The sequence below is a fragment of the Haliotis cracherodii genome, unplaced genomic scaffold (assembly GCF_022045235.1).
Source record: "Haliotis cracherodii isolate W230 unplaced genomic scaffold, xgHalCrac1.p SCAF_17, whole genome shotgun sequence".
In the NCBI taxonomy this organism is placed as follows: domain Eukaryota; kingdom Metazoa; phylum Mollusca; class Gastropoda; order Lepetellida; family Haliotidae; genus Haliotis; species Haliotis cracherodii.
This window is the reverse complement of record NW_027266272.1, coordinates 1,224,408-1,249,660: the sequence shown is the minus strand read 5'-3', so window position 1 is coordinate 1,249,660 and position 25,253 is coordinate 1,224,408. Positions and strand designations below refer to the sequence as shown.

General features: G+C 39.1%; 1 protein-coding gene across 2 annotated transcripts in view; it reads right to left on the bottom strand.

Moving 5' to 3' along the window:
- The window catches only part of LOC139464214 (probable G-protein coupled receptor 139), a 116,410-nt gene that overhangs the window by 83,752 nt on the left and 7,405 nt on the right, over nt 1-25,253 (bottom strand). The gene's annotated exons all lie outside the window — the stretch shown is intronic.

Sequence of the window (25,253 nt, the reverse complement as noted above, 5' to 3'; positions counted from 1 at the left end):
TTCCTATGGTTATGTTTATGGGGAAGTGGTCGCTACCTAGCGGGACGTCGTGCACTTCCCATTGAGTGCTTTGGGCTAGATCTGCGGTGCATATGGTTAGGTCGATAGCCGACATTTTTTGGTTTATCTTATCGTACCTCGTGGGTTGGTTGCTATTAAGGAGTACTAGGTCGTTTGTTTCTATCCATTCGGAGATTAATTTGCCATGAGTATCTATTTTATCATCTATGCTCCATGTAGGATGGTGAGCGTTAAAGTCTCCTAGGAATATAGTAGATTTATCGCTTATTTTGAGTAGTTTGTTTAGATCCTCAGGTTGGACTTTTTGTTCCGCCCAGTGGTAAATATTTATGATGTTTATGTTTCGGTTATTTAATGTGATTTTAATGCAGTTGGCTTCTAGGTTTGGCGTGTCTATTTTTATTTCTTCGTAATTTATATCTTCCCTGATAAATATGATTAGTCCTCCTGCGGCTCTTCTTGTTTTCGGTTTAGCTCTGTCAGTTCTAACTGAGTTGTAGTTAGGTAGTGTGAAGTTCGATTTTTTTGAGAATTTGGTTTCCTGTATACAAGCAATGTATACCCAGGGAGAACTTCAAAGGTAATTATATAACCACTCACCCATCCATTCACAACAACCTACACCTCCTAATCAACGCTCACACCCAAGCCCAAACCTAAAACTACACTCACAAAGCCCACCTAAACAAACTCAAACACTTCAAATTAAAACACAAGCCCTCCAATTAATCTCTTAAAGCTTTAAACAACTCACAAACCCAAAACAACCAAAACACCGCAAACACTACTCACCCCTTCCAAAACACTCCATCCACAACCCCTCACCTCAAACACCAAAACTCACACACACATCCTATACACCCAATCCCAGCATGACAGACCAAAGACAAATCGAGATATGCGAAATATCTGGCATTACATCCCCTACACCTGCGGAGGCGCACAACACCTCCGACAGGGCAACACCCTCACTCATTCCCGCAGGCTACGGCGATGAAGACCCTCAAGCCTCCTACATGGAAACTCAACCCAGCACCCCACCTCCCCAAGCATGCAACTCAAAAAAACGCAAACTAGACGCATCGGTATCACCTACCTCACACACCCTCTCACCCGCAGCCCTCATCACCACATGGGCCCTCTACTTTTTTTCGGCCACCCCCTCAGTACAACTAGCTCCAACACTGACCATAAATAAAATAGGCATGTGGCTAAGGCAACAAAAAATCAAATACCTAAACATCAAACGTAGTTTCAAAGGATATCAGATAATCTTCCCAAATCAAGAATCCTACATAGCAGCAACTAAAATTAAACAAATATTCCAATTCACCGTAAATAGCTCTAAACCTAACTGGCAAATATACACTAGGGGAGTTATTCGAGTGCACCCAAGGGAAACCGACGAGGACCTCGACATATACGCCAAAGAAGCTAACACTATCCAAACCCAACCACAAATAACTAGCCTCCGCAGGATTAAATCAAACAGAAACGGGAAAACCACCCCCACACCTATTGTAATAATAAACTTAAAAAAAACAGCTAAACACCCTGAAGCCCCCAAACATATCACTTTCGGCGCTAACCATAACTTAGAGGTCAAACCATACATCAAGCAAGTAAAGCAATGTTCTAATTGCCTACAATATAATCACACCGCTAACCAATGTACTTTCAAAAAAACTAAATGCAAAAACTGTGCTCAAACGGACTGCCCAGGCATATGCACACCCTGGTGCATCCACTGCAAATCCATAAAACACTCATCACTCTCGAACCAATGCCCCCACAGACTATCACTCACCCAACAGGCCAACAGACATATAGACATAAACACGGCCAAAATCCAAACCAAAAAACCCACACCGCAAGCATACAAACCACTACTACCAACACCACCCTCAAACAACAACACTCCCGCACGCAAAACAGTATACCCAGTCTCCGTATGGGACCCAAATCAGCGAGACGCATACACCGCAAATGAAACAAACACCCCACACATCCCACAAACTCACACTCTCACCCTCCCCGCCTCTCACCCTACAATTACCACATCTACACCCGCAAGCAAAACCCAACGCACAACGACCACCACACAACCAGCACCAACACAAGCCATCACAGCCACAAGGGCAACAACACTCCCAAACCTACAGGCAACCCCCGAACACCCAGTCAACAGGGAAACTACAGAAACCACTCAGACTCTCGCACCCAAACCCAGCATGCAACCCACCACCGAACAGATTGACCAAACTAAAGACAACTTAACCGAAGAGGACCAGTACACATCCTCAGAGGAAATAAACGAGCTTACCTTGTCAGCCCCAAAAACCAAAAGCTATAGAAAAAAACTCACCCAAAACGTAGCAAGCAAAAATCTAAACAACTTAGTCCTCCTACTAGCTTACGTGTTAAAGCAGTCTAATCCAGAAGCCAGCTCCAAAGCCTTCTTTGGTGTAGCACATAAACTAAAACTCGTCACCACCTCTTTCGAACGTTTCAGCAGCAACCTTAATAACCTACTAAAGTAAATACCTAAACCAAGCCTAAACCAAACATAAATCCACCCAGTTTCCCAATGGAAGGCCTAAACATTTTTCAATGGAATGCCAATGGCCTCGCCGGCCATGGTTCTGAACTCAAAGCTAAATTCAAAATAGATAAAGGTCCCCATGTAGCTTGTATTCAAGAAACCAAATTCTCACATAAAACTAAATTCAACCTACCAAATTATAACGCAGTGAGAACCGACAGGTCCAAAACCATGCCAGGCAGAACAGGAGGAGGTCTAATCATCTACGTTAGAGAGGATATTAACTACGAGGAAGTTAAAGTAAACACTCCTAATCTAGAAGCTAATGGAATCCAAGTCACCATCAATAACCAAAAAATAAAAATCATTAACATCTATCACTCAACACTAAAACCAATTAAAGATACAGACCTAGATGTCCTTTACCAATTAGGAAATAAATCAACCATCTTCCTAGGAGACTTCAATGCCCATCATCCTACCTGGGGCATTGCAGATAAACTAGACAACCATGGACAACTAATATCAGAGTGGATCGAAAAAAATGACCTAATACTATTAAACAATAACCAACCAACTAGGTACGACAAAACCCACCACACCATGTCGGCTATCGACTTAACAATATGTACGCCAGACTTAGCACAAAGTCTGATGTGGGACGTCCACCCAGTACCTCTAGGCAGCGACCACTTTCCCATAAATATAACCCTAGGAAATATAAAAATACCAAATCAAACCCCTAAACAGGAACCTAAATTTCAGTACAAAAACGCCAACTGGGACCAATTCCAAGAATTATGCAACGAAGCTAATCTAAACGATTTAGAAACAACAGACCCCGAAACATTCTGTCAAAACCTAACTAACTTCATAATCAACGCAGCCAAATCCGCAATCCCCTTCAAATCATCCAACCCAGGAAAACCCACTGTCCCTTGGTGGAATGAGGAAATAGAGCTAACTAGACTAAAACGCAAATCAGCTTTCAACAGAGCTAAACGAGACCCCTCTCATCTCAAAACAGCTCATGAACTTAACCACCAAGTGCAAAACCTAGTTAAAACTGCTAAAACCAAAAACTGGAAAAAATTCTGTGAGGAGCTAAATCACCACACCGACGCTAGGAAGGTGTGGCGCAAAATTCACGCCATCCGAGGCATCAAACGGCACAAAAAAGCCCCAATATAAACAACTCAACTAACCCCACCCAAAAGGCCAACAACCTAGCCAAACACTTCTCTAAAGTTAGCAGCAACAGTAACTTCAGTAAGAAATTCCAAGATAAACTAAATAAAGAAACCAAATTCTCCAAAGAAAACAGACAAGACAACCTAGAAATAAATCAACCTTACACCATAGAAGAACTAAATCACGTACTAAACAATAGAAAAAAAGGAACAGCCCCTGGCCTAGACCTCACCTCTTACCAAATAATCAAACACTTACCTACCAAACTACTCCAAACTTTACTTAAACTATACAACCTAGTCTACCTAAACGGACAGGTCCCATCCTCATGGAAGGAAGCTCTAGTAATCCCAATACCTAAACCAAATAAACCAGCAGATCAGGCAAACTCCTATAGGCCCATCTCCTTAACCTCAAATCTCGGCAAAATAATGGAACTTATGACTAAAAATAGGCTACAGCACTACCTAGACCAAAACAACATCATAAACCCTGACCAAAGCGGCTTCACTCCTGGCCGATCAACTCTCGATAACCTTGCCCGACTAGAACAGGATATAAAAACAGGACAGTTAAACAAGCAATACACCATAGGCATATTCCTCGACTTCTCTAAAGCTTTCGATATGGTATGGCACCAAGGGCTAATACAAAAACTAAAAAAAATAGGACTAAAAGGTCAAATAATAAACTTCATCCAAGATTTCCTAAACAATCGCAAAATTACCGTGGGTATAGACCATACACTATCGGACCAGTGTCCCCTAGAAAATGGCACTCCCCAGGGCAGCATCCTCAGCCCAACCCTCTTCAATATAATGATAAATGATCTATTCGAGGGCTTATCCCCTAAACTAAACACTTCAAAATTCGCGGATGACGGAGCCCTATGGATCCGCACTAAAAGCATTAAAATGGCAGAAAACTTAATCCAAAAATCTCTAAATAAAATACAACAATGGGCAGACAAATGGGGCTTCTCCCTTAACTCAGATAAAACAACAGGAATAGTATTCAAACATAAAAACATGAAACCTGCCTACCCAATCCTCCAGCTAAACAACCAAACAATCAAATTCCAAAAACAAACAAAATTCTTAGGACTTATTTTCGATCAACACCTCACCTGGGAGGCTCACGTCCAAAACCTAAAAACTAGATGCAGCAAAGACCTTAACACATTAAGATGTCTCACCGGCTCTAACTGGGGAGCCTCCAAAGATACCCTCCTCTCACTATATACAACACTAATTAGATCAAAACTAGACTACGGCTGTGCCATATACAATACCCTAAACAACTCTCTTTCTAAAAAACTTGACTCAATACAATATCAGGCTCTCAAACTAATTACACGCACCCAACATGGCACCTCTTACACCTCACTTCAGGCCCTTACAGGAGAAATGCCACTAAATCTACGCAGGGAACATCTAAGCCTTAATTTCTGGGCCGCGTCCCAAACAAACCCTCTCATCCAAAACCTAATTAACCAAAACATTAGCCCAAGAAACCAAGCTCTAGCTCGCAAACACCCCTTACTCACCCCAATATCCCAAAGAATAACTAACTACCTCAATGAACACCAAACTCAAAATCTTAAACAAAACTGCAAAAAATCAAATATCTTCACCCCTAAACTCAAAATACCCCAAATAGACACAACGCTAGCTAACCAAATAAATAAACAAACCGACCCAAACATAGCTAAAACCACCACACTTGCATACATACACGAAAATTGGCCAAATTGGTGTCACATATACACTGACGGATCTTCAGACCCGATCTCCAACCACACAGGCTTCGGAGTCCATACCACACAACCAGTTATATCCACACAAACTTACCGACTCCCTAACAACCAATCAATATTCACGGCCGAACTTATGGGCATGGCCTCAGCCCTGCATAACCAACAATCTAAAAACAACAAAAAAATCCTAATTCTCACTGACTCCCTTAGTGGACTACAAGCCCTCCAAAACAAAAATACCAAAAAACGACCTAAATTAATAAACCAAATACTTAAAAGCTCCAACGACCTAACAAAAGCAGGCAAACAAATAACCTTCTTGTGGATCCCCGCCCACGTAGGAATTTACGGCAATGAAAGCGCCGATAAAGCAGCTAAATTATCTCTCAAAATACCAGAAATAAGCCTAAACCTACCCATCTCAAAATCAGAAATTAAAAGTGTAAACAAACAAAAAATAACCAAAAAATGGCATAATCAATATCAAAACTCAAATAGCCAAATAAAAAAAGTGCTCAGAAAACCACTAGCCAAACCTAAAATCCTACACCCCTCTAAAAAAATTGACAGATTAATTACAAAACTCCAAACAGGACACACCAACCTAAATAACCACCTAAAACAACTTAAAAGACACACCACAGGCAACTGCCCCCACTGCAAACAACCCGAAACCACAGAACACGCACTCATTCACTGCACCCACTATCAAACACACAGAACCACACTACAAACCGCCCTCAATCTAAATAAGGTTCCTACTCTAGATGAAATACTAAACCCTCAAAATAAACTAGAAAACTTCAAGGCCCTAGGCGTATTCCTAATCAAAACAGACCTAATTAAGCGCATCTAAAAATTAATTAATCTACCAATCCAAAATCCAATAAACATACAAACACGCACCTCACCCGGCTCCCTTAGTTCCCTCCTCCACCCACCTCGGCATTTATTCCAAATTTAAAAATTTCAAAAAATCAATATAAGCAACCCCTAAAAGCCCCCTCTTGGGTTGCACACACCACTTTCACCCTTCTCGGAATACACTAAATGGTCAGGCCAGGCCCGTGTGCGAAATACGCTGTAGTCGGAAAGCGCACGTTAAATCTTTTATATCAGTCAGTCAGACCCCTCACCACCAACCCCAAAAACTTCAAGATCAGGAGCTTCTCTTTTGAACCATATCGTTCTGTAACACTTGTTGAGTAAGCCCTTGGATGCAACAGGTAGATTTTTGATATCTCTTATCTGGTTGTCTCAAGATCAGCTGCAGTGTCTTTTCTTTGTTTTATTGCATCATATATATCTTAGGCACGAGCAGTTTTTTCCTGTTTGAATTCTTTGCTGTATTTTGTTGTTGCTGCTAAAAGATGATGAGTTTTCAGCTCGAATGTTGGCCTTTTCTTTGACTGTCTGGGCGTTGGCCACTTGGGAATATTTGTCGGTTTGCGTTTACCGCTGATCGCATGTTTTTGCTCCATGCTGTTTCGGCGTACTTTGTTTTCATTGAGAGATGTCTGCCATAAATGTCTATATAATGGTTCGGTTCGCCCCGATTATGTTTCTAGGTTTGTCAGCACCACACCCGTGCTCGTGGGTTTCACCGAAATGTTAAACGTCTGACACCTCATTACTTCCGGCTGTCCTCCCACATCAAGCTGACACGCCGTGATATAACTGGAATACTGCTAAAAGCGACGTTAAACCCAACTCACTCACTCACTCACTATATAATGGTCTCTGCTGTGTCTTACTTTTGTCCTTGGTGCTCGGACTTAGGCGGAGATGATGTACATTCGTTCTTGAATTTGACCGAATCAGCTTTTGAACAGTCCCATGATGATTGAGCTGTTCCTCTATTGGGCTACCTTTGTCATGGGCAACCCTGTGATGCACGTTGGCTATGGAAATTCATTGCCATTTGCCAGTTTTAAGGAGATCACTTTTGTTTCTTTCGATATGTTTGGAGGCACAGCTTTCGTGGACAAGGGTGATATAAGTCAGGTATTAGTTGAGGTATGGCAGATTGGATTATTACCTTAATTAAAAGCAATGGACATCAATGGGAATGTATTGAAATTGTTCGAAAGCTATTTATCCAATAGGTTACAGAGTATAGCAGTTAATGGTCAGGCATCTAACACTTAGCAGCCGGTGTATCTGGTACCAGATATTGTCAGATTGTCCGTGCTCTTTTGAGACTTGGATGCAGTGGTCTCAATAGTCACAAAGTTGAAATAAATATTGCAGCATGTTGATGAAGTTTTTATTTGGAGTCTCCGATTCACTTCCACTCTACTTGTCCTACATGTCATAACATTAGAGGCACTATATACTGCTACATAAAGGGTTTTGATCTGAAAACAACATTGTATGGTTACAAGAATTTAACAAGAGATATAATTCGCAACATACTTATGTCTCTCCATGCCTTAATGGAAAATAGTGGTAGGTCTGTACGTTGAGTAAAAATATATGTTCAGCTTTCACAAATATGACTGTAGTGTTGGTAACATGGGTGGTCTTCTTACTTTATAATTTGTATTGTTTCTCTACCTTTACGTTTTGATATCAAATGTAAGTATGTAACAGGTAGCGATAATTACATAAGCCAGTTAGCCTGTTTACAAATCCCTTGTTGAATAACATATGTTCAAACTACACGTCCTACAGGCGATAAGTCCCCCTCCCTTGTTGCCAGGCATGAGTCTTTTTCTGTCTATTCTAGATTTGGTGTACTCATGTAGTGTTTAGTGCTGAATTTAGTCTCCTGTATAAGAATGGCATGCGGCTTTATCGCCTGTGTTTAGGCAAATGCATTTAGTTCAGTGCCGTGCCATTTGCGTTCCATTTTGGAACTGTTGCATTGTATTCGCATTTCAGTAGTTTGGAAGCCAGTTTTAGGATGCATGAGGCTTTGGCTTTGGCTTTGGCTTTGGCTTTGACACTTTACAACTTTGTTTGTGATCTGAGCCATTTGGTTACCATGAGCTGATGATTTCATTGCCAGACTGATTTGTTGGTTGTGTGCCACAGTGTCCGTAGTAGAAGGCATGGAGATGGATGTTTGTCTTGGGTCTTCTTCCCCTTGCGTTCTGCAGTGGCTTTGTGTCTGTGACCTGGCGGATCAGTGCTCGGGTTATTTCGACCTCAATGAGGTGAAGAGATGCTTATTCAGATTACAAGATAGACACAATTTTTATGGATAACAACTTATTCAGATTGCTGACTAGTTTTATTTATGCGTCTGCTGATGAGCAAGCGTCCTGCATCTGTCCAGTAACATGTCCTGATAATCACGCACAGCAGGACTTATGTATATCCATCCTTCAAGTCATGCGATTTTAACGCGAACGCAAAACCAGACTTGTAAACAGGAACAGCGTCCTCATCATGTGGTCCATCTATGTGACGAGGGTCGATAATTCATCTCTGAAAGTATTTAATTAATACTCCGGAAAGGAAAGATGATTGTTGTGATCCCAGAGGGATAGACAAGCAGTTCTTATAATGACAGTTATCCACATGGTCGCTATACTTTTGATAGATATTCTCAAATGTATTGTTTCGTGCGACGAACAGGATGACGCTTCCCTTTCGACATGAACATTAATCTACATCCAGACAGTCGTAATGGGTATAATCCCTTCGACTTGATAAAACAATGACAAAAGTTTTCTGATAGTTGTAATAGGACCAGATGGCATAGCGGGTGTAGGAAAGTTAAAATCGTAATACACGCGCCTGGTGTCGATCGTCATTGTATATGATGTGAAATTACGATGCAGACATGTGGAATATGCACATCACCTTATCGGCTTTCTAACTGGATCATAACAATCGGTTAGGTACTTGTGGTTGGTTTAAGTGGTATAGTTGGAGATGTTATCGTTAGTGTGAAACAAAAGTCACCATCTATGCAGAAAGAGAATTCACTGTTGGCATAGAAGTAGAATTTATTGTCGACATGAAAGTACGAGACACTGTCGACATCGAAGTAGTAAATAGAAGTAGTCATCACTGTCGACAGAGCAAGAGTATTTACAGCCGATGTAGAAGTAGTAGTCACTGTCGACAGAGCAGGAGTATTTACCGCCGAAATAGAAGTAGTCGTCACTGTCGACATAGCAATAGTATTTACCGTCGATATAGAAATAATAGTCATAGTCGACAGAGCAATAGTATATAGACATTGTCGTCACTGTCGACATAGAAATAGTAGTCGCTGTCGATAAAAGCACAAGTGTTCACTGTCCTTGTCGACATACATATAGTTGCCTAATAGGAACTGAATAAGAGACGATGTCGCCCACTAAGCTCACACTTGATGAGGCTAGCCGGTTGAAAATATCGGAAAAAACACGTAAAACAAACTCCCTCACAACCTCATGCGCTTGCCTTGGCAATACGTTGATATATTCGGAATTGAACAACGAACTCTGCTTTTAGCAGAGATTTCTTACGATTACGGTGGTTTTGTCGCTTAGAAAAAAAATCCGTACCTCTTTGTCTTTATTGGTCGTAACAGCTTACTGTGGTTTTATGATTAGGATAATGTTAAAAAGGTGAAATGCAATGCCATATAACGTGATGGATGTTTTTAATCCTGGTCCACGTTCCTTGCATGAAGAACCAAGAGACATACACAACAAGGTAAAGGGATATGTCAGCGTGTATTCAAACGATATAGAAAATGAATATAATGAGCTTAGCGTGTTGAATTCTACGTTTGTCACATTTGTTGTGAGAATTGTTTTTTGTACTCTATTATAAGAGCTTCAAATTTAACCCTGTTTTGCAACCATTCAAACTTCGGCACATATTCACATTTGTTTTTGCAACAGGTGGTTGAGTAGACTTTGAATGGCAATCTCATTTGGTGTGAATTGATCTGACAATGCATTGATTGTGGCGTCATGGTTTGTGCCATATGTTGTTCAGAATAATATTATATTGCTTGTAATAATATAGATACAATCAGTATATGCTGCCAACAGTTAATTATGAGACTTAAAATCTAAAAATATGTCATATACCCCAATGGTATATGGAGATGATAGTTATAATTAAGACAATGTGAGAAGTTAGAAAACGTACAACTTTATGGATAACAACTCCCTATATGTTGCATATAGCGACAATCCGATGCAGATTCTTACAACGTTATCAAGCTGGAATGACAACAACAGGTAATGAACAGTGGGAATAACTAATGGCACACAGGTGATAAGCCAGATGTAAAGTAAGAATAACTAATAGCACACAGGTGATGAAGCCAGATGCACAGTAAGAATAACTAACAGCACACAGGTAATGAAGCCAGATGTACAGTAAGAATAACTAATAGCACACAGGTGATGAAGCCAGATGTACAGTAAGAATAACTAATAGCACACAGGTGATGAAGCCAGATGTACAGTAAGAATAACTAATAGCACACAGGTGATGAAGCCAGATGTACAGTATGAATAACTAATAGCACACAGGTGATGAAGCCAGATGTACAGTAAGAATAATTAATAGCACACAGGTGATGAAGCCAGATGTACAGTATGAATAACTAACAGCACACAGGTAATGAAGCCAGATGTACAGTTAGAATAACTAACAGCACACAGGTAATGAAGCCAGCTGTACAGTAAGAATAACTAACAGCACACAGGTAATGAAGCCAGATGTACAGTAAGAATAACTAACAGCACACAGGTAATGAAGCCAGATGCACAGTAAGAATAACTAATAGCACACAGGTGATGAAGCCAGATGTACAGTAAGAATAACTAACAGCACACAGGTGATGAAGCCAGATGTACAGTAAGAATAACTAATAGCACACAGGTGATGAAGCCAGATGTACAGTAAGAATAACTAACAGCACACAGGTAATGAAGCCAGATGTACAGTAAGAATAACTAACAGCACACAGGTGATGAAGCCAAATGTACAATAAGAATAACTAACAGCACACAGGTAATGAAGCCAAATGTACAGTAAGAATAACTAACAGCACACAGGTAATGAAGCCAGATGTACAGTTAGAATAACTAACAGCACACAGGTGATGAAGCCAGATGCACAGTAAGAATAACTAACAGCACACAGGTAATGAAGCCAAATGTACAGTAAGAATAACTAACAGCACACAGGTAATGAAGCCAGATGTACAGTAAGAATAACTAACAGCACACAGGTGATGAAGCCAGATGCACAGTAAGAATAACTAACAGCACACAGGTAATGAAGCCAGATGCACAGTTAGAATAACTAACAGCACACAGGTAATGAAGCCAGATTTACAGTAAGAATAATTAATAGCACACAGTTGATGAAGCCAGCTGTACAGTAAGAATAACTAACAGCACACAGGTAATGAAGCCAGATGTACAGTAAGAATAACTAACAGCACACAGGTAATGAAGCCAGATGTACAGTTAGAATAACTAACAGGACACAGGTAATGAAGCCAGATGTACAGTTAGAATAACTAACAGGACACAGGTAATGAAGCCAGATGCACAGTAAGAATAACTAACAGCACACAGGTAATGAAGCCAGATGTACAGTTAGAATAACTAACAGGACACAGGTAATGAAGCCAGATGTACAGTAAGAATAACTAATAGCACAGAGGTGATGAAGCCAGATGTAAAGTAAGAATAACTAACAGCACACAGGTAATGAAGCCAAATGTACAATAAGTATAACTAACAGCACACAGGTAATGAAGCCAGATGTACAGTAAGAATTACTAACAGCACACAGGTAATGAAGCCAAATGTACAATAAGAATAACTAACAGCACACAGGTAATGAAGCCAGATGTAAAGTAAGAATAACTAACAGCACACAGGTAATGGAGCCAGATTTACAGTAAGGATAAGGATTGAAAAGATTAAACAGCTGAGACAAGCTGATTGGATCTGCAAATAAAATAGTCTGTTGCTTGATTACATCTTAATAAGCAGGCGAGATTTAATGCCATTGATATCTGGTGATCAAAGGTTTGTGACAGCGGATTTCTACAGCTTCTTAGAGTTTTCTTTTGGGGAAGTCCTGATGTGTGCTTGAGAGGATTTGGACTTTGTCAAACTGAATTTGATGGCAAGGGATTTTGTGCTGGTAGTCTGAGAGGGCTGATGTGCTGTCTGCATTTGCTGTTGAAGTCCTATGTTCTTTAATGCGGGTGTCTAGTGGGAGGGAGAATACAGTGTCAGAAACTCATACAGTATCCCCTTGTAATGTGGGCAATCATTAACTGATAAATTCATAATTAATAAATACAGTAAACTACGGTTATCGTGAACTCAAAGGGACCACTAAGTTTAGATTGTTATAACCGTAATTCGTTATAAGCATTTCCACTTCCAGATAGCTTGGATAAAGTCACGTTTCCTCATGATTATTTTAAAGCAGTATATCCCTTCACAGGGTGAAGCCGAATCACTGTTTTACTATTGTTCACTGAGCGGGTAAATTTAGCACAGGTGTCAGTCCTTAATGCAGGTAATCACTTGCCTCCAATTGTGCATTGCTCCTTTGGAAGAGCCGACCGTGGTCGGTGATGTCCTCATAGGCTGATTGGTGACAATTGAGCTGGTCAGTGATTAACAGTTCGTAAACATAAACTTTGCCGTTGACAGAGTGCATAGCGGGACCACAAAGTTAGTTCGCTATATCCCTTATTGTTAGCGTGTTCGTCATATCATTCCATTTTTATGATACCATATACAGCAAATAGTCAGGACAAAAAATTCATATTTTTTTTCAAAATGAAATAGATTGACAATCAAGTCTGTGGCTTATCATAATGCCACTACAATACAAATACATGAAAACGTATTGCATGACAAACCAGATATAGACAATTAATTTTATATACGAATATCTGCTAATATGAGATACAAATTACCATGCTATTAGTTAAGCAATCATGTAATCATGAGAGTATAAGTTGATAAGTTAAATATAAGACCTTATTCATAACTGAAATCTGCCAGATAAATGTGTGTTTTCATTGAATGATTTCTATGTTTTCCTGTACAGATTTTCTTAACATTACGATATGAAGCTGTTTTTAAGTCACATCCATGTGTGTAATATATACTACACATTATATCTGATAATGGTGTAATTTGTACACACGAATGGGCAATGAATGTTCTTTTCCAAAAGTAGCCAATAAGAGCAGGATGGGAAATGTGGAATGAATCATTCAGTTTTATGTGAATTTAAATCGCTACAACCTAATATGAGCCGAGGATGTATTACTTGGCGGCATATAATTCCAAAAATGATATCAGATTCAAAATTATGTATTGATTGAGTATCTTTTGGTAAATAGTTCCAAAGTTCTACAGTTCCAGAATGGAAGATGTTTTATAAGATGATGTCCTTGCCTTAATAGATTTCAATTCTGAATAATGTCTTAATTTATAAGGGCTACCCACCGAAACATGAGCAGGAACAATATTACACGCAGTAACTTCATCGTAGAACGTTAAATGAAAACGTTTAAAATTCTGTACTCGTCTCCTTTCATCCAGGGGTATCAATTTAGTTTCAGCATAAATTCAGAACTGTATCCGTTTATAGCTACGTTTTGGATTCTATTTTAAGTGAGTGAGTAACGCCGCTTTTAACAGTATTCCAGTTAACATGAATACCCTACTCAGACACGGTATACTGACTCCGAGCTGATCAGTCCTTGTTTTAGCCCCTTAAAGCCGAACGCCAGACAGGGTAACAACAAGTACAATCTTTAAACGTATTTTGGTATGCCGCGGCCGGGGATCGACGTTCCGCTCTCCAGGCGGACGCTCTACCACTAGACCACGTAGGCGGTCTCTACCGTAACGTGCGGATCTGCAGCAGCTTACCGGCGTATGTCACAATCCTTTAACTTTACTTTTTTTGTTGTCTCCACGAAGTTTCTTTAACAAGACCTTATCTGTGGTCTAGTAGAAGAGCATCTGCCGAGAGAGCGGAAGGTCCGGGGTAAGAATTATGTGATTCAATTTTGCTTTTGCTTTCTTTTGATGCATGCCTTATCATGTTGATTCTAAATGTTTTTGAAGTTTTGTTGGTTTTCCTGTATTTTTGTATTTTTAGATTTTCTAAGCAGGGTTACAGTTCCAGAGTTGTAAGTTTGCTCCGTATTTTTCAATGAAATACATGAAAAGAAAATAATGTGTTATAAACTATTCATTTATATTGTAAAAGGAAATTCATAAACGGCTCCTAAGGAAAAGACTGTCAGAAACAGAACAACAAGCATACTATTTTGTTCAGGCTATGTCAGCAACTCATCCTTCTATTTCAGGTCAACATGGCAGCAGGAATTTCTCCCGGCGCATTTTCTGTAAAATATGCTGGGTAAGTTTCATTATTCTTACTTTTCGTATTATCATGGTGTCCAAATTCTATTTTTGATACATAAGTCCGTCATTGATTGACAAAAATATACTCAAAACTATTCTGTAAAGTATTGTGAACAAATTGTAGCATTATCACACTGCAACATTTCTTAATTTTCAGTGATGAATGGTTTTCTTCTGCATCACATTACACATGGAATATTGCCGAGTGAGGCGTTAAACAAAACAAACAAACAAAACGCTTGGATAAACTTTATTTTTGCTGACTTCCCCTGACTGCAAATATATATATATATAAAAATAAGTACCATGTGAGAAATTTTACGTTTTAATAAAGTACTTATTTCATTTCACAGGTATTTGGTACACAACTAAAGTAGATGTTGAATAGTTACCTGAAGCAGTATCCCGTGGGAAAGTCACGACTGTATCAGCTGGCAAAGAATGTTATTACATTTGACTTGGAGACAATAAACCTTTGTAAGTTTGAACTGACTTATTCATCTTTGAACCAAAGTTTTGAACGATTACACATTATATATTTGTTGTGCCAATAAATCCGTGATAAGTAAAGCATCGCCTAAATACTGATATTTAACTGATACATGTACTTATATTTCATATTGTATGTACTTGGATTTTAAAACTTGAACTTTTTGTCAGTACGTGGAGGACATACGCCACATACTACACAGATTGCAGCTTCATATAGGGAAACAGGGAAGGGAGTTTCAACCTATGTACTTCCACAAGTACCAATCTCAACAACAGCTCAACAGGTTACTGCTATCATAGTTGATAACAGTGGTACAATGACGGTTCAGTTTGCACTTGACAAGTTTTGTAAATAGATCAGTGGGTTTCCCAGTGTATTCCTTGTAGCACCTAATGGACAACGAGTTGATTGTCCTGTATTTGCATCTGCGTTGCTGAACATCTGGGGTGAAGCACAATGTTTCAACTGTGTATCAGGTCTTATTGATAGCCTACCTGTCTCTCCTGGACAATCCTCATACAAGCAAGAAGATCTAGCCAAGACCTTTTTGCACTCATCATGTGAAGCACATAATGCCTTAGAAGATGTAAAGGTCCTTGATAAGCTTGTATCAAACACAAAGATGAAAAGTTTACGGAGCATTACTTGAAGAATGTGAAATATATTTTATCCGAACTTGCTCCAAGTATTAACAATTGGCTGAAGTGGTGCCTTTTGGTATTTAAGTTTTCTTTTCTTTTTAATTTTGTTCCTGTTTCCACGGAAACAAGTCCGACTTAGCTGAAACGGGGGGAGGTGATGTTTCAGGAGCTGCTAAATTCAAACACTATTTAAGATTTTTCATCTTTACTTGTTAGATGTATTAATCGGCGGATAAAGTTGTGCCTTTAGTTATTTTAAAACTTTTATTATTTTTTCCGTTACCATGGCAACCAATTTGACTTTGACTGTTTATGGTGGTTTGTTTGTGCAGACCATATCTCTAAAACTAATAAGTACCCTTGCTTAAAGCTGCACACACAAAGACCAGGTTGCCAACAGGTGCCTTTTGCTAATAGGGATTTTTTATTTTATTTTTCTGTTTCCATGGCAACAAGCAACTCTGTTCATAGTGGTGTGTACCTGACATAGAAATACAAAGTTCCGAATCCCAATTCCATTGTATTGTTTTGATAGTTCAATAACTACTCTTATATACAGATGGACAGATCAGATAGAAACAGATCATTGGTTCTTTCGATTTTGTCATCTTCTGACGACTCTTGTTTATGTCAGTCAGGAATCGTTTCTATTCATGTCTGATTGATAAACTTGATGTTGATGTATATGTGAAGTTAGAAATGTTTGACGACATGCTTTTGTTGTCTCTGGGTGGAGGTGTTGATGACTTAACCGACGAAGGTGATTATGCGACTTGGGAATACATGATACCGTCCTTTTGCTACTATATAAGGAATTTTAGAGAAACACCTTATGAATATGTATTAGACACATACTGCTCCCAATTTGTACATTGTAAATTGTGTATTCATGAGCACTGTATCACATGCTTTCATTGTATATACTCACATAATTTAGATAACGTATTATAAATGGTGTATTTGCCTATCATCTATCATCTTCGGTAAATTATTAATGCAAATCTTCTTCTGACCGTCTCCGTGATGTAGTAGGTAGAGTGTCAGCCCAGAGAACGGAAGGTCGGTGGTTCGATGCCCAGGCGCGTCACACCAAAAGACGTTGAAGATAGTACTTTTTATTACCCTACCTAGCGCTCGGCATTAAGGGTTTATAAGCAAAGCGTTACCGACACTAATATAAACACTGTGCACGTGTTTCCAGTAATTTGTTATCAACCATATAAATACGTACATAAGATATAAAATTTAAGGAAGATTTTTTTATCGTGTTTATCGTATTGCCGCCAGAATTGTACTATGAGAATTGTGCGTTAGAGGGCATCTGAATTCTGTTCAGTCTGTATACCTTAAGGCAGCAATAGTCTTGATGTTTTTGGACGAATCGCAAGTTTAACGACCGGCAGGTCTCAGACGTTTAACACTTTGGTTAAACTCACGGGTACGGTGTTGACAAACCTGGAACAATAAACATGGCGAATGTAAGATTGGAACTACCAATCAAAGGTTCAGGGCCCCGTTCACAAAACGATCTCAGCGCTAAGATGATTGCTGTGTTTTCGAAAAAACTAAGTGTCTCTGAAAATGCTTGAATGTTTCTTTATTATTCTTCAGCTGAATGAAAAAGAAATTAGCTGACACAATAAATCCATAGTTGCAATTAGTTTTCTTTAAAATGTATTAAGGCTCATAGTCTAAATAAGAACAAATATCTGGTTTCGCAGGTGTAGCTGAAAAAGGTATTTGTCTCCAAATAAAATCACCATTAATTTTTTTTTTAGCTCCAACTTTTTCCTTTGCTCAAAACTTAGTTCTTCGTTTTGCACAAACATAAAGGTGTAACCGCATGTACAGTGTCACATGTACTTCAACATGTTTTTAAAGAGTTTTTGAGAAAAGTCTATGTTTTATCTTGGGATTCTAAACGTGACAAACAGAATCATTCAAGATTAGGAAAAGTTATGATTACAGAAGAGGCATCTTCTCACGTAATTCTGTATTAACATTTTCAAGGTTGATAAAGTGCCAACGTGTATTGATAACAATATAGTTCCATCTTACCAACTCAACAACTTGCTCACTTGTTGAAGTGCCATTTGTATATTACACACTCCAAACACATATTTATCGCCCAGTCGTAGATTAAATTACGTCTTCGGACCAGATAAATGAAAAACCATCTATCGCTATATATATTACAGACATCATTATCCGAATACACATACGAGTACGTCATAGGTTTGAGAGAAACGCTTGTCATTTCATTACATTTCATAGTGTTTACTGTGCATGATCTATGTCAATAAATAAAGCAACAAAACCCTTTCCACATCCAACAGAAATCTCTGCATAAAGCAGAGTCGATTGTACGATTCCGACTATATCATATGCATGTGTTGATGAATCACTATCAAATAGTAAATTAATGATACCAGGTGTTCGCAAAAGGCAATCGGAAGATTGTATTTGCTACGATAAATTACATCTATACGCACAAATCTGAGGCTGCATCAGAACCAGTGTATTGATGAGATGCAAAAGGACTGAGTTATTGCAAAAGTATTCATTTGACAGCATGAACACAATTCTGTTTTGAGCATTTCCAATACAGTTTTCAGAAGACAATAGAAACAAACATCCATTTCTTCAGTTTGTGACAGATACAACAGTTTGCACCAGCAAAGGTGTTTCACCCCTCAGCCTTGAAGATCTCAAATTACATGCATATCTTGAAACTGTACAGGTTCTGGATTTGCCTCGATTGTATTCTATCACGCCCTCTCGGGTTTAGGTTTTAAAGTTGGCCAAGCTTTGTTGTCAGGAACGGATAGTTCATGGCATTTAATCCACATATCAATCACTCGCATCCGTACTGATATATTGATGGTTTTCAATTCATTGCTTCAAATATGTTTTCTTGTCAGTTACTTACCAGTCTGAAAGCTAAAATGATACACTATAGTGTCCCTATTACTGAAAATGCCTCTCATATGAGGGCTGTTCAACTTTTAATTATGTCAACTTCAGGAAAGCAGCCTGACAAAAATCTAGAATAAAGATCGCTCTATCAATAATGTACATGAAAAACATACATTGCTGAATGATAACCCCCGATAGTACAACTACCAGTAATCTTTTCATAAAAAATAATGTTATACATATAATGTGAGTTGAAGGTATTGTTGCGAGGTGATTTCCTAACTGAAACGCAGAGGTTAGACAAGAAATCGGTACGTACAGATTTAAATTGTGGAATCAGTAAATGGTCACACATAATCCACGAATAATCAGTTCGTTTGTTTGAACACGCTGGTTTAAGTGTAAAATAAGGCAGATGGTCCAATAAGTGTCAGCATCAACACATAACATGCCCTAGAATGGACGTTAGTGCGTCACAAGTGTTCAGAATGTTGTCGGATGCTGGCAGAATGTTGGTGTGTCCAAATAGGCATCAGAACAGCACTTGGCCTCCTAGTTAGAAACACATCAGATCGATGAAGACCCCGAAAAGCCCTCTTGTCACTCATATCATAGGCACATCCCTCTCAAGCCTGTCTTGTTCATGTACCGAACAGTGGGAAATAACTTTCGTTCTAGAAAAAACAAACATTCTCAAACTTGTGTTCAAATCTGGCCAAGTCAATACATGATATCTTTTACTAAAAAATCGATCATTTATTGCCAACGACAACGACTACAAACTTATTTACAACAGTTTCTACCGCCATTGAAATCACTTATACACAACACAATCACAACGTCAAGGAGAAAGTTAACTCACAACACTCAATCAAAAGAACACAAATACACGCCACCTGCATATACAGCGAAACGGCATTTATGCATTGATCCAAGCAACAATCTTGTGAAAGAACATCCACAATCCCATTGTCTTTGTCCTTGATACGGTTGTTTTCAACTATTGAAAAGAGTCACTATACTTCATCAGTCTCTCATTTTTGTTCTTCATCTAATGAAGAAAATATAGCGGGTTGTGACTGTGCACATTGATAATGGACTGCTTTGTAGATCCCAAATACGCCTAAAATGATGCAATGACAAAATCAGAGCAAGTTTGTTTTCTCTATTGTAGAATTATTGTTCTGACTATTCATATAAAGAAACAGGATGATTCACGCACCACCTGCAGCAGTGGCACTAATATCAATCGCCAGACGAAATGTTTTCTCCAAATCTAGTGCTTTCAAGAACGGAGAATTCATAATTCACTTTTAACAACTTTCGTTTTGGTCAACGATCATGTGAGAGCCATAACATAGAAGACATTTTGACAAGAAATCAGCCATACCCAGAAATCTCATTTAGTTTGTCGGAACTGGGAAATTTGTAATAGCTTCTACTTTTACCTGGTCTGACTTCATTAGCTAAGAACACAATATATGCCTTAGTAATTTTACAATTTGCACCCCAATTTTGCGGAAATACCTCTTCAAAAGGGCAACTTTAGCTTCAAACATTCTGTCAATATAGTAATCATTTTTTTGCATGGGGAACTGGTCAGTTTGAGATAACGAGTTCATCCGTTTGAGGTACCAGTGAGTACAGCATCGGTATGTGGTGTCAGTCAAAGCACCACCCATACCTATGTTATGACTAAGCCTGTATGAAAAGGTAAACCCAAAAAGAAATGGACCAACTCGTGAATTAAATCTGACAACAGTCTCTATTGTTCTGGGGTAAAGGTAAACTAATTTCAAATCAAGAAATACCCTCAGTCAGCATCAAACATCAAAGCCCTATTGCCAGGACTAAACATGTGATCTTTTGACTTATTGACATGGTAGGTTTTCATTTTGTCCTGCGCTCACTTCACATTTTCCCTGGCAACTGCAGTTGCCCTCAGACGTTTTTTTCGGAAAATATGCACATATGATACTATGTTCAAACCTGATTGGTCAATACATTATTGCGCTTTTAAACGCTTTAGTGGTCTCCTAAGCGTGTGACAAAATGCCAACTCGAAGGGACTGAATCCTGATTCAAGTTAAGTCCTTCGTCCCATTCCTTATCAGTTTCAAAGCTGTAAATTCTAATCACATTTTAACAGTCTGGTGGAATCTCTCAACTGCACCTTAAGACTCATGGTGGCAAGCACAAACGTTCACCTGCATAATTCATGCATAACCTCCTGAATCAACACTGACAAGACATTCGACCCTTGGTCAGGTGGAACTACGTCAGGAAAGCCAACCACGGTGAACGATAACTGGCGCAGTACAGTTCCTCAACGCAGACCATTACGGCTTCTGCGAATCTGCTTGAAGAGCAAATGATTACCCACAAATACTGATTATCAGACTTTGTGTCAAGGGACCAACGCAATCAATAATGACCCTAGATAACTTTTTGCTTACGTTTGTCTTCCACCTGTCAGGTTTTATTAAACCGTGACACATCATGATGCGAACTACACGTGGGCCAGAAGATGTGAGCTTCAATGTTATAAAAAGTTTTGTTAACACCCAAATTACCAGTCACAGGAGTATAATGGACGAAATTCATTTCTTGTTAACGAAATCTCTTGTTCACAGAACCACAAGCGGTAAAACTTCCAACTAATCCCCAGTACTAGGTTGGAGGTCTCCATTTTCGTATCTAAATTAAAACGACAAAACCCTTACCATATTCATAAGAAATATCTGCCAAAGTCGATTGTACGATTCCCACTAAATCACAAACATGAGTTTATGAATCACCATCCTCGCATTAAAAACACACAGATACATGTACCTTGGTAGAAGAAAATACTTGTGCAGACAGTACGTGAACATTTAAGGATCGTCAACTTGCAACGGAATGAGCTGCGTTTGAGAGAGCACAGCGTCAACTCTAAGAAAATTCATAATAAATATTCTTATTAGAAGAAGTTTGGACTGAAAGAGAAGAAGCACCAACTGGAGCTCCCCTTTGTTCCTCAGAATAGTAATTTTCGTAATGGTTTCATCCCCAGCATACTCCTCCTTTGTGTTAATGATTGTCACGGAAGCTCTTCTCCAATGGTCAGGGGTGTCCTTATATAAGAATAAAGTAATAATGAAAACGAGGTAATAGATTCACAGGTTAAATAATTACAGCTAATTGTACCAATATATGACAAGAAAATAATCAAATGAACCCAATATTCGCTGGCAAAGATTGATGATTAATTAAATCAGAACAGCTTAGCTGAGCAACTGTATTACAGTATTAAAATGAGAGTAGGTAAAACAAAACTTTGACAAGTTACCGACCAGATGCGAAGACAGCCAATTAAGTCGGTTAGGACGAATTGAAACCTGAGTCAATTAACTCAACACTCAAACGAGTGAGTAGCCTTGACTGGGTAAAATAACGGGAAATAAACGCAGAGGGTCTTCCCTGAAATGTCACTTTATTACAAAATATTGCAAAATGTATGAGCACGAAGGGAACACCGGAAATTGGGCTACGTACATTCTACCCATGTGGCGAATCGAACCCGGGTCTTTTAAGGCAAGCATGGGTTGCTAAAAACCTATTCTAACCCGGAGTACGTGTTTCAGGACATCGTCGAGTACGCCTGAATATCAAACTAGTATGATCGACTGAAGATTCAGTCACTGACTGAACAAGGAAATACTAAAATTACAAAATAGCGTGAGGACCGCCTCCATGGTTTGGTGGTAGAGCGCCCGCCTGGAGAGCGGGAAGTCCCTGTTATGATACACGGCCACGTCATTCCAAAAGATGTTAAAAGATCGCTTACGTCGGTTGATCACGTTCAGAAACCTAAGATTGTGGATTCAAATCCCAGTTCGCCCTGATTATGTTTGTAGGCTTATGAGCACCATGCCCGTGGTCATAGGTTTCACCAAAGTGGTCTATATCTGAGACCTGCATCACTTCTGGCTTTCCTCCGATATTTGTCAAAACAATTGTTCCTGAAAATGTTTGAAAAACGTAATTATTCTTCAGAAATTCTGTTAATCCATCACTAGTATCATAAACAGTCTAGTGGTGAATCCATCATTTGTATCACGTATAGTCTGATGTAAAATCTGCTATGTGTTCCATGAATAGTCTGATGGTAAATCTGCCATGTGTTCCATGAAAAGCCTAATGCTAAATCTGCCGTGTGTTCCATGTATAGTCTAATGCTAAATCTGCCGTGTGTTCCATGAATAGTCACATGTTAAATCTGCCGTGTGTTCCATGTATAGTCTAATGCTTAATCTGCCGTGTGTTCCATGTATAGTCTAATGCTAAATCTGCCGTGTGATCCATGAATAGTCTGATGGTAAATCTGCCGCGTGTTCCATGAATAGTCACATGCTAAATCTGCCGTGTGTTCCATGAATAGTCTGATGGTAAATCTGCCGTGTGTTCCATGAATAGCCTAATGCTAAATCTGCCGTGTGTTCCATGAATAGCCTAATGCTGAATCTGCCGTGTGTTCCATGTATAGCCTAATGCTAAATCTGCCACGTGTTCCATGAATAGTCACATGCTAAATCTGCCGTGTGTTCCATGTATAGTCTAATTGTAAATCTGCCATGTGTTCCATGAAAAGCCTAATGCTAAATCTGCTGTGTGTTCCATGAATAGTCTGATGGTAAATTTGCCATGTGTTCCATGAATAGCGTAATGCTAAATCTGCTATGTGTTCCATGAATAGTCACATGCTAAATCTGCCGTGTGTTCCATAAATAGTCTGATGGTAAATCTGCCGTGTGTTCCATGAATAGTCTGATGGTAAATCTGCCGCGTGTTCCATGTACAGTCTAATGCTAAACCTGCCGTGTGTTCCATGAATAGTCTGATGGTAAATCTGCTATGTGTTCCATGTATAGTCTGATGTTAAATCTGCCACGCGTTCCATGAATAGCCTAATGCTAAATCTGCCACGTGTTCCATGAATAGTCACATGCTAAATCTGCCATGTGTTCCATGTATAGTCTAATGCTAAATCTGCTGTGTGTTCCATGAATAGCCTAATGCTAAATCTGCCGTGTGTTCCATGAATAGCCTAATGCTAAATCTGCCGTGTGTTCCATGTATAGCCTAATGCTAAATCTGCTATGTGTTCCATGAATAGTCACATGCTAAATCTGCCGTGTGTTCCATGTATAGTCTAATTGTAAATCTGCCTTGTGTTCCATGAAAAGCCTAATGCTAAATCTGCCGTGTGTTCCATGAATAGTCTGATGGTAAATCTGCCATGTGTTCCATGAATAGCCTAATGCTAAATCTGCTATGTGTTCCATGAATAGTCACATGCTAAACTGCCGTGTGTTCCATGTATAGTCTAATGCTAAATCTGCCGTGTGTTCCATGAATAGTCACATGTTAAATCTGCCGTGTGTTCCATGAATAGTCTGATGGTAAATCTGCCGCGTGTTCCATGAATAGTCTGATGGTAAATCTGCCGCGTTTTCCATGAATAGTCTGATGGTAAATCTGCCATGTGTTCCTTTAATAGTCTAATGCTAAATATGCCACGTGCTGCATGTATAGTCTAATGCTAAATCTGCTATGAGTTCCATGTATAGTCTGATTCTAAATCTGCTATGAGTTCCATGTATAGTCTGATTTCAAATCTGCAATGTGTTCCATGTATAGTCTAATGCTAAATCTGCTACGAGTTCCATGTATAGTCTGATTCTAAATCTGCAATGTGTTCCATGTATAGTGTAATGGTAATTCTGATGTGTGTTCCATGTATAGTCTAATGGTAATTCAGTCATGTGTATTTTGTATAGCGTAATACTAAATCAGACATGTACCAAATATAGTCTTTTGTTAAATGAACTATGTGTTTCATGCATAGTCTAATGCTAAAAGATGCACTTGCTGACGTTAAAAGATTAACTCATTGTTACCCTGCACGGCGTTCGGCATGAAGGGAATAAACCAAGGATAGAACGGCTTTGAGTCAACTAATACCGTGTTGGAGTGGGGTATCCAAGTTAAAAAGCAACATGAGATATCAGTGGGCTAGCACTACAAAGCCGGCATAAGTCTGGAGCCGAGACGTGTATGTACGCCGCTAAAAAAGTGCAATAAACCTGAACGCGACATAAAGCACTATGTCATCTCAACTCATATATGTTGACAGATAATACGACAATGTCATGTGTCGGTATAGGCAATACGGCAATGTCATTACGTGAAGATAGATAATACGACATAGTGTAGTGTAGTGTAGGAAAGTGACAATGCAATGCCATATGTGTAGATGGATAATACGGCAATGGCT